Raw genomic sequence first — 10,658 nt, forward strand, 5'->3', positions numbered from 1 at the left:
TAATGTTTTGTAATTTTCATTGTATAGGTCTTTCACAGACTTAGTTAAATTTATCCCAAGGTATTTAAATTTTTTTGTGACTCTTGTGAATGTGACTGATCTTACAATTTCTTTCTCAACCATGATATTGTTTGTATTCATAAAACCTATTGATTTTTATGTATTGATTTTATACTCTGCAACTTTACCAAACTCTATTATGAGTTCCAATAATCTCATAATGGAGTCTTTTGTTCCTTTATGAATATGATCATATAGTCTGCAAATAGGGATAATTTGATTTCAGTATTTGCCATTTCTATCTCTTTGATTTATTTTTCTTGTGCAATTGTTCTGGCTAAAGCTTCCACAACTATTGATGATCATAATGTAGATGTCCCAGTTAACTGAATCCAGGGAGGAAGCAATTTAAATAATAGTCATGATGCTATTTGGAATTCCTGCATCTCATATCAAAGTCCCTAGGTTCCATTCTTGGTTCCACTTTCAATTCAAGTTTCCTTATAACACAAACTCTGAAAAGCAGTGGATAATGTCTTAATTATTTGAGTTCACACAAAGGACATGGAAGGTCTGTATTTAATTCCCAGTTCTCAACGTGTGGGCATTTGGAGACTGAACCAGTGGGTGGGAGTTCTGTTTGTCTGGCTCTCTCTCCCTCATAAATAAATATAATAAGTAAATTTTTAAAAAGGATTGGAATTGGAGGGAAATGTTTTTCTTTATTTTATATTTACTTAAAAGGTAGAGTTATAGAAAGTAGAGAAGGGAGAGAGGAGATAATAAGAGAAGGAAGAAGGGAGAGAGAGCACGAATCTTCCATCTGCTGGTTCACTTCCAAAATGGTCACAATGGCTGGAACTGGGCCAGGCCAATGCAAAGATTAGGAGCTTCTTTCTGGTCTCCCACGTGGGTGCAGGAGTCCAAGGACTTGGCTCATCTTCTGGTTTCCAAGGCACACCATCAGGGAGCTGAATCAGAAGCAAAGCAGTCAGGTCTGGAACCAGCACCCAAATGGGATGCTAGCATCTCAGATGGAGGCTTAACCTGCTCTGCCACCAATGCCTGCCCCTTGGAGGGCTATTTCTAACAGTGAACAAAGAAACATAAAGAATAATAAATCATGTAATTAAGATCACTGGCAAACAAACAGCAAGATAATAAACTGTTTTGTGTTAGGTCACTGAATTTTACAGAAATTTGTTATGTAGCTTTAGATAATTAATGCAAGTTACCTACCCCTATACAGAGGTAAATTTTGATTTGGTATCCAAGAAGGAAATGAAACTAGTTATTGTTTGAATGAGATTACTGAAGATATTATCACTTCAGATGTTAGCATAGTACAGTAAGCCTCTAAATCAAGTATGTAAAGCCAAAGTGAAGATACCTAATGTGTAGCTGCAAAGTCAATACATCTCTAATCAGGGACATTTTGGATTAGATTCTCAGGGTCACAGCAAATACATGATAATTACTACAACATGATTCAGATCACTTTTCATTTTAAAGAGAAGATTCAATGTAGTTAGTGGATACAATTCAAAGATTGTAATGATCTCTTTCTTCCTCCTTTCCCTTTTCTTTATTTGATAGTTTGTTTCTTCCTTCCTTTCTTTGTCTTTTTTATTTATTGGAACAATATATTTTTAATTTAGAATGTAGTCAAATGCTTAACATTCCACTAAATAAATAATTTAATATATAACAATTAAAAACACTGTAGTTTTCTCTGCTGGACACCAATAGTAAAAATGTAATTTGATACTACTTCAAATCAAATACTGCACTTAAGAATTATTTTAGATCATGAATGCAGAATGAATGAAATGTTTTATTTAAGATTATTTTAGACCTCATGGGTGAGATTAATTCATAACACAAACTCCTGTAGAGGTACATGTTTACAGTTTCTCAGGGAAATTATTTTTCCTCTTGACCCTTCAAGAAAAAGATAAATTTAAGTTGCTCTTTGCTCCCAATATTGCAACTTTAATTTGATATTGCCTCTGCAAGTTTATTTCTATCTGTACTGTAATCTTTTCATTATTTTCTACTAAACACTATTTCTCCTAAACCTACCAGTATAATATTTTCCTTAGGATGCTTTAGTATTTTCAACATTTTTGCCCATAACTCATAAACACTTCTTTTCTACTTAAGCACCTTTTCATGAATAAGTTAACATCTACCTGAATGGATCAAATACCCTTGAAGGCTGGTCATAAATGTGGTAGAGGAACCACAAGGCAGAGACAGAATTTCTGAATCTTACCCTAGCTCTCAATATTCAAATCCTGCCCACTCCCTCCAGAAAAAATACAACTGGGTCATTGAATCTGCAGAGTGAAAAATTGTTCTATTTAACGAAGCAAACCAATCATCAGCAACCTTTCATATATGGAGATAATCATAGAGTATCAGGTTACCTTCCACAGTGGAAACTTTTTTTAAAGATTTTAGTTTTTATTTCAAGTATATATTGTCCATGTATTTCTTATATAACAGATTCAGGAACATAGTGATACTTTCAACACTACCCTACTTTCTGTCCACATTCCAAGCCTTTTTCCTCCTCCCTGTCCTATTCACATACTTATTTTTTACAAAGATATATTTTCATGTAACATAATATTCATAAGATTAATTCTACACTGATTAAACAGTTTAAAAAACAGTCTGAAGGAGGAAGAAAAACAAACAGAAAAAACAACACTGTTCCTCCACGGACAAGACAAGGGCTGTTAAAAATTAACACATCTTATTTATTTATTTATTTATTTTTGACAGGCAGAGTGGATAGTGAGAGAGAGAGACAGAGAGAAAGGTCTTCCTTTGCCGTTGGTTCACCCTCCAATGGCCGCTGTGGCCGGCGCATCTCGCTGATCCGAAGCCAGGAGCCAGGTGCCTCTCTTGGTCTCCCATGGGGTGCAGGGCCCAAGCACTTGGGCCATCCTCCACTGCACTCCCTGGCCACAGCAGAGAGCTGGCCTGGAAGAGGGGCAACCGGGACAGAATCCGGCACCCCGACCGGGACTAGAACCCAGTGTGCTGGCGCTGCAAGGCGGAGGATTAGCCAAGTGAGCCACGGTGCCTGCTATTTATTTATTTTTATTTGACAGAGAGAGTTAGACAGTGAGAGAGAGAGAGAGAAAGAGAAAGGTCTTCCTTCTGTTGGTTCACCCCCCAAATGGCCGCCTCAGCTGGTGCTGCGCCAATCCTAAACCAGGAGACAGGTGCTTCCTCCTGGTCTCCCATGCAGGTGCAGGGGCCCAAGCACTCGGGCCATCTTCCACTGCCCTCCCAGGCCACAGTAGAGAGCTGGACTGGAAGAGGAGCAACCGAGACTAGAACCAGGCACCCATATGGGATGCTGGCGCTGCAAGTAGAGGATTAACCAAGTGAGCCACAGCGTTGGCCCCCAAAATTAACACATCATTAACTGTCAATTTCACTCCTGTAGATTCTCTTTTATGTACTCTATTAGTTTCCACAGATCATGGAGAACATATGGTATTTGTCTTTTTGGCACTGACATATTTCACTAAGTGTAATGGCTTCCAATTGTATCCATTGTGTTGCAAATGGCAGGATTTCATTTCTTTTTACCACTGTGTAATATTCCATGGTGTACATGTCCCATATTTTTTTATCCAGTCACCACTTGTTGGATAACTGGGTTGATTCCATATCTTAGCTATTATGAATTGAGCTGATACAGTGGCTGTACCAGTTTACATTCCCATCAAAGTGGATTAGAGTAACTTTTTGTCCCACATCCTCACCAGTATTTACTGATTTTTGATATTTATATAAGAGCCATTCTAACTAGGGTGAAATGAGATCTCAATGTGGTTTTGATTTACATTTCTCTGATTTCTAATGATCCTGAACATTTTTTTCAAGTGTTTGTTGGTCATTGAAAATTCCTCCCTTAAAAACGCCTGTGTTTTTTGTTGTTGAATTTCTTGTGCTCTTTATTGATTCTGGATATTAATCCTTTATCTGTTGCATATTTTACAAAATATTCTACCATTCTTTTGTTTTCCACTTCACTTTGCTGAGTCTTTCTTTTTTCAATGCAGAAGCTTCCCAACTTCATGTAATCCCACTTGTCAATTTTTGCTTTGTTAGTCTATGTTTACAGGATCTTTTACAAGAAGTCTTTGCTGATGCCAATGTCTTACAGTTTCTCCACTGTTCTCTACTAATTGATGGTATGGGATCATAGATATAGGTCTTTGCTCCATTTTGAGTGGATTTTTGTGTAAGGTGTAAGGTAGTGGTCTTGTTTCATACTTTTGTATGCAGAGATATACTTTTCCCAACACCATTTTTTGAAGAGACTGTCCTTACTCCAGGGATTGATTTTAGCTCCTTCATCAAAGATAAGTAGGTTGTAGATCTGAGAATTAATTTTTGGAGTTTCTGTTGTGTTTTATTGGCCTACACATCTGTTTTTGTACCAGTACCAGGCTGTTATAATTTTCCTGTAGTGTGCCTTGAAATCTGGTATTGTAATGCCACCATAAGAACTGAACAAGGGATCTGTGCAGTCTTCAGTGTTAGCACAGATCCCATTGCACTAACACCTCAGTCAATCAGGTAATTCTGAGTGTGTGAAGCCATTCAAGTGGTTGCCCAGAGACCCAGCTACACTTTGTGACCTCTTGAGCAATCGCAGTGTTCCACAGTCTCAACACACAAGGCTCCCACAGTAACAGTGTGCAGAAGACCCACTCCATACCACTATTCTGTCCCATCCACAGAGAGGCAGAGATGCCCTCAAGCCCACTGCCTGTGAGTTCTTGCATGGTTTGAGCCGCAGATCCTGTGATATTTTGAGAATCTATGGGTAACTCACAGTCCTATGTAGGTGGCCAGCCCCCTGCTAATCTCCCCAACAAGACTCAGGTGTCTCCACATAGCCAGTTACGGGGCACACACACATAAGAACTGGTGCAGCTGTTGTGTATGTCCAAAATGGTGCCTGTCCTCTCTCAGCCAGTTGCCATATGCCATTGTGGGGGGGAGGATGAGGAGAGAGAAACGTACCCCCTTTTCCCTCTGTATTAGAATTATCCTATCCCCCACAGGGCTCCAGGCTGAGCTCATGACAGCTCCCCCACAGCTATATCACCACTGGCATTGGGTGCTGCAGTGTGATCTCACCTTACTCTCCCAAGCTGATGCTCTCCCAGGTTCTCAGCTACTGGGGTACTTACTGTGTTGTGTCTGTGCTTGTGCTACATGTCCACACCCTCCACATAGATCCACAGCATCCCTCCTCTTTCTGTAGAATTTCCACTGCAATTTGCTCCCTAACTTCCCCTGAGAATGCATTCTTCTTTCTCTTTTTTAAAACTATCTCCCACTAGCCTCCCTATTCCACCATCTTGGAATCTCTACTGGAAACTTGTAAATGACATAAGTTTGTAAAAACCATATAGATTATAGAAATCTTGATTAATCTAACAAGTGTTATATATGCTAGGAGAGGTTGGAAAAATGTAGAGTGTTCCTGTTTGTCATCTGAATCATTTTCAAGCTTAGTATTTTACATTTTATAGATACAAATCACTTGAAGAATTTGGAAGTTGGGCAATCTGTCATTTCTTCTTTTAGAAACCTGAGTCCACAGGGTCTGATCTTGAATATAGCAATATTGCAGTATTTTTAATTTCTTTCATTCTTCTAAGAACATATTTAAATCTGTTTTAGGGTAGCAAATGGGTTCATTACTATGAACTACTCATGAAAGATACACAAACACACACACACACACACACACACTAGCTGACATTGTGGCACCGTGATATTGTGAACGTTAGTCTCCCTCTATGCTGTGTAACACTAGGAACCGAGTCTTTGTTGTAACTTTGAGTTGGTAATTAGGATGCTGATTTTAAGGGACTATTTATTCTGTGGAAGTTCTTGGACTACTAATTTTTGATCTATGTGTTTTAGGAATTTATAATATAAAGAGAATTCAAAAATTTCATGGAAAATAAATTGAGATATAAATTTATTTTGATGCAAAACTTCTATGGAATTTGTGCATAGGTTTTTGAATACTATATATTTTTCATGAATTGAAAAAGGTTTTGTAGATTTATTTATCTCTTTATTTGAAAGAAAGAGCCCGGGAGAGAGAGAGAAAGAGAGAGAGAATGAAAGAGAAAGAGAAATATTGTTCCACTGACTCACTCTCCAAATGGCTTCAACAGCCCGGTCTGGGCCTGGCTAAAGCCCAGAGTCAGGAACTCCATCTGGGTTTCCCATATAGGGTACAGTCTGAGGAAATGTTAAACACTTGAGATAAATATGTTTACCTTGACTGGACATTCTCCTTTGTAGACTTGTAATGAAATATAACACAGTAACTCCTAAATATATAAAATTTTATATGTATGTTAAAATTTGAAAACATAAAAATATATTTAAATAACTACAATAGGGACTGACACCATTGCATAGCATATTAAGCTGCTTCCTGTGACACCAGCATCCCATGTGGACACTGACTGGATTCCACTGATACAGCTCTCTGCTTATGTGCCTAGGAAACCAGCAGAAGGTGGGTTAGGTGCTTGGGCTCCTGTACCCATGTGGGAGACCCAGATGAAGCTCCTGTCTCCTGGCTTATATGTGGCTCTGCCCTGGCTGTTGAGGACATATAGGTAATGAACCAGTAGATGCAAGATTCTCTCTCCCCTCTTCCTCATGTAGTTCTGACTTTCAAATAAATAAATCTTTATTTAAAAAACCTTCAGGAAATATAGACTTAGTGTGGAAACTTAGAAAACAAATGATGCTGACATAAGGACTGTGGAGTTAATTATAACAATGTGCTAATCTTAGAAAACACATTCCTCCTCTCAGAATTGCCAGAGATTATGGGTATTAGAGATCAGGCTGTCCAAGTGCTCTATAAGCACAGATGCTAAAATTGTTATACATAAGGCTGTGGCTCATCTCGTTATTTGAGTACAAATAATTAAAAGAGATTTGGCTGAACTGGATTAGATTTGGCCGAACTGGAAGAATTAGATATATAGATGGAATGAGGTGACTGTTTCACTTCTGATCTAGATCCCTGCTGATGCACTTGGGAAGGCAATAAGAAATGACACAAATATCAGGGCCATGTAACCAATGTTAAGCATAGTCAAGTAGTTTGTTTGAGACCATTCTGCTGATACACAGATCATTTTTCACTAGTCATGTAAATTTTGCAAAAATCCCTACCATGTCCATGTATCTCTATGATGTTTCCTTAGTTGGACTGGAAAATTATTAAAGACAACATTCATATGTTTTATTTATCTTTAGCACCCCTCCACAATGTGTCATACAGCTGTTAGCATGCTATGGCTAATTAATAAATAATTCTTGAGAGACTCTCACTTTCCTCTCTTGTTAGCATCTGACCATCTAAAAGCTTATCATTCTGAGCCAAGATCTGGGTGAATAACATCACCTCAATTTGAAAGGGTATCTCATGAGCATTCTGTAAAATATGCCTCCCAGTTATTAAAAAACCATCCTATGCAGAAAGGATGAACAACAGTAAACAAACATTAGGATAAATACACTCAATGTTACATAAATATCACTTAAAATAATGGGAAATTTCCAATGTGTTCATCAGTGACTGTCTAGGATTTTGATATATCTTTATAGCTAAGTGTTTCTAAAATAAATAAATAAATAAATAAAAAACTATGAATGTTATCAAATGAAAATCTCAACAGAAAATCAGATTCAGCAATCCAGTAAGAATCTGTTATTCTTATCTAAGCAGATTTATCTTCTTTCAATGTAATGCTTTAAGATGTGCACTGAGCAAGGGCAGAGTCAGTCATGGGATTTGTCAAAAGGTAAATTCAAAGAGCCAAAGACTCTCAAAAGTAACGCCAATATTTTCATCAGTAGATCTTCTTTCTCTTGAGTAAAAAGAAATTTACAAATGCCCTGAAACTTACTGTACTTAAGAAACTTTTTCTAAAGTAAAATATAAAAGAAACAGTCCAGACATGTTGGTCATTAATTTTTTTTTAAAGAATTTTACTTATTTACTTATTTGAGAGGTAGAGTCAAAGAGAAAGATACAGAGAGAAAGGTCTTCCATCCACTGGCTCACTCCCCAAATGACTGCAACAGCTAGAGCTGGGCAGATCCAAAGCCAGGAGCCAGGAGATTCTTCTGGATCTCCCACATGTGTGCAGAGGGGCCAAGGAAATGGGCTATTTTTTCCCCAGGCCAAAAGCAGAGAGCTGCATAGGAAAAGGAGCAGCAGGGACACTAACCTGCACCCATATGGGATGCTGGCCCTGCAGGAGGAGGCTTAGCCTACTGTGCTACAGTGCCAGTCCCTGGTCATTAAATTTTATCTAGTGCCTTTCTGAAGAGCGAGAAATGAAACACTCACTCTCATTTATATAAATATAGTTTGTTGTACCCTAAGATCAAGCAGTTATAATTGTCATTTTAAGATATTCTTGACAGCCTTTCCTGATTCTAAGACAGGACCAAAGTAAGTGTAAGTACAGATGATTCCAGATTCTCATCCTCAAAATATTGTAATTCAAATATTTGCACTTCAGTCATCTGGGAGTACATAATATATCTACATCATAACCACTGTGTTTTTCTCAATATTGCAAGTGAAAAAAGTAATATTTCCTTTACATATATATGGATTATTCTAAAACTCTGTACCCTCTGCTTCCTTCTTCAACCATCTCACCTTTTGAAAAATTAGCTTTATCCAGCTGGAAGCTCTTCAGAATAAGAACTTAAGTGAACTACCTAGGCAAAGTTTTGGTAACTGGTTCAAGACTGCTTTTCCATGTTTCTCCTATAATATATTGTGATACAGAAGAGAAGACATAAACTTTCTCAGGTACTAATATTTCTGTATACTTTAGGTAGAATTAACGGTCAAGGAATAAAAAAACAAATATCTCCACCATAGATCCTGATCTCAGTTGTCCAAATAAGCTTTTGTCTTAAAGAAGCACAATTTGGGCTGGCACTATGGCAGAGCAGGTAAAGCTAACATCTGTGGTGCCATTATACCCTATGGGCACTGGTTCAAGACCTGGCCGTTCTACATCCAATCCAATTCTCTGCTAATGTGCCTGGGAAAGCAGTAGAGGATGGCCCACATACTTGGGCTTCTGCACTCACATGGGGAGACTGGGAAAAAAGCTTCTGGCCCCTGGCCTTCTCCTAGCCCAACCCTGGCCATTACAGCCATCTGGTGAAAGAACCAGTGGATGGAAGATTCTCTCTCTCTTCCTCTACCTCTTCCTCCTCCTCTCTCTGTTAACTCTGCCTTTCAAGTAAATAAAAATAAATCTTAAAAAAGAAGCCCAATATATATTGTATGACAGCCTTAGTTGTTTTAGCATTACCTTTACAAATTTTGTATCTTTTTCAAAATGACTCAGGACAAGGAGCAAAACTGCTATTACTACTGCCCTCTGAACAAGGCTGTTTAGTAGAAAAATCAGAAAAGTGTTGGAGCTCACATGGAAGGAATTGGAGAGAGCTCTAGAAGCAGAGAGCTCTTCATTGAGTATCAAGTGATGTTGAGAAAGAATGCCTCTGTTCTCTGAACTAAATGAAAATGGCACTAGGAAAGTCATGATTTTCTAATCTGGGGAAACTTATATCTCCCATCCTGTCTCAATGATTGTTGACCGGCAGAAATTCAATCCTGGTCTATGCTATCTGTGGAATTAGAATCCTGCGTGAACAAAGATTGGTACTTATCCATAGCTCAGAAGAAGCCAGGGAGAACTCTGCTTAAATATAACTAAAGCTCTCACAAGAGTCAACTTCTGAGGGCATGCCCCAATGTCATAGAAGCCTCCTACCAGATCTCCATTTCAGACCCCATAATTAGTTCAAATCCACCCTTAATCCATTAATCATTAACAAAAAGCAAAAAGATGCTAGTTTAGTTGGACTATAAACAGCACTTATAAACATATATGGGGGAGCTAAAATTTAAAAAGAAAAAGTCTGTGCATATCAGTATCACTGAAAACAGTTCTGCAAAACTTTTTTATATCTTTTTTAAACTAACGGTTAACAGCATTATATTACTATAATTTTAATGATCTTTGATTACTTTAAAATGTACTGTAAATGGATGAAAGAATAATTAATATTTTTATTAATATAAAGAGAACAGATTTCATGTATCACATAGATACAGTTCCAAGAAGATAACCGTACTTCCTCTCACGTTCAATCCCCTCTTCATCCTCTCTTTCCTTTTTCTCCTTTAATTAAGTTTTTGGGTTTTTTTATTTACTTTTTTTTGAGATTTATTTTATTTATTTGCAAGAGTTACAGAGAGAGGTAGAGTCACAGAGAGAGAGAGAGGTCTTCCACCCTCTGGTTAACTCCCCAATGACTGCAAAAGCTGGAACTGTGCCAGTCCGAAGTCAGGAGCCAGGAGCTTCGTCAAGGTCTCTCATGTGGGTGCAAGTGCCCAAGGACTTGCGCCATCTTCTAGTACTTTCTCAGGACATAGCAGAGAGCTAGATTGGAAGTGGAGCAGCCGAGACTCAAACTAGTGCCCAGATGGGATGCCAGCTCTGCAGGCTGGGGCTTTAACCCACTGCATCACAGCACCAGCCTCT

The sequence above is a fragment of the Lepus europaeus genome, chromosome 3 (genome assembly GCF_033115175.1).
Source record: "Lepus europaeus isolate LE1 chromosome 3, mLepTim1.pri, whole genome shotgun sequence".
Lineage (NCBI taxonomy): Eukaryota > Metazoa > Chordata > Mammalia > Lagomorpha > Leporidae > Lepus > Lepus europaeus.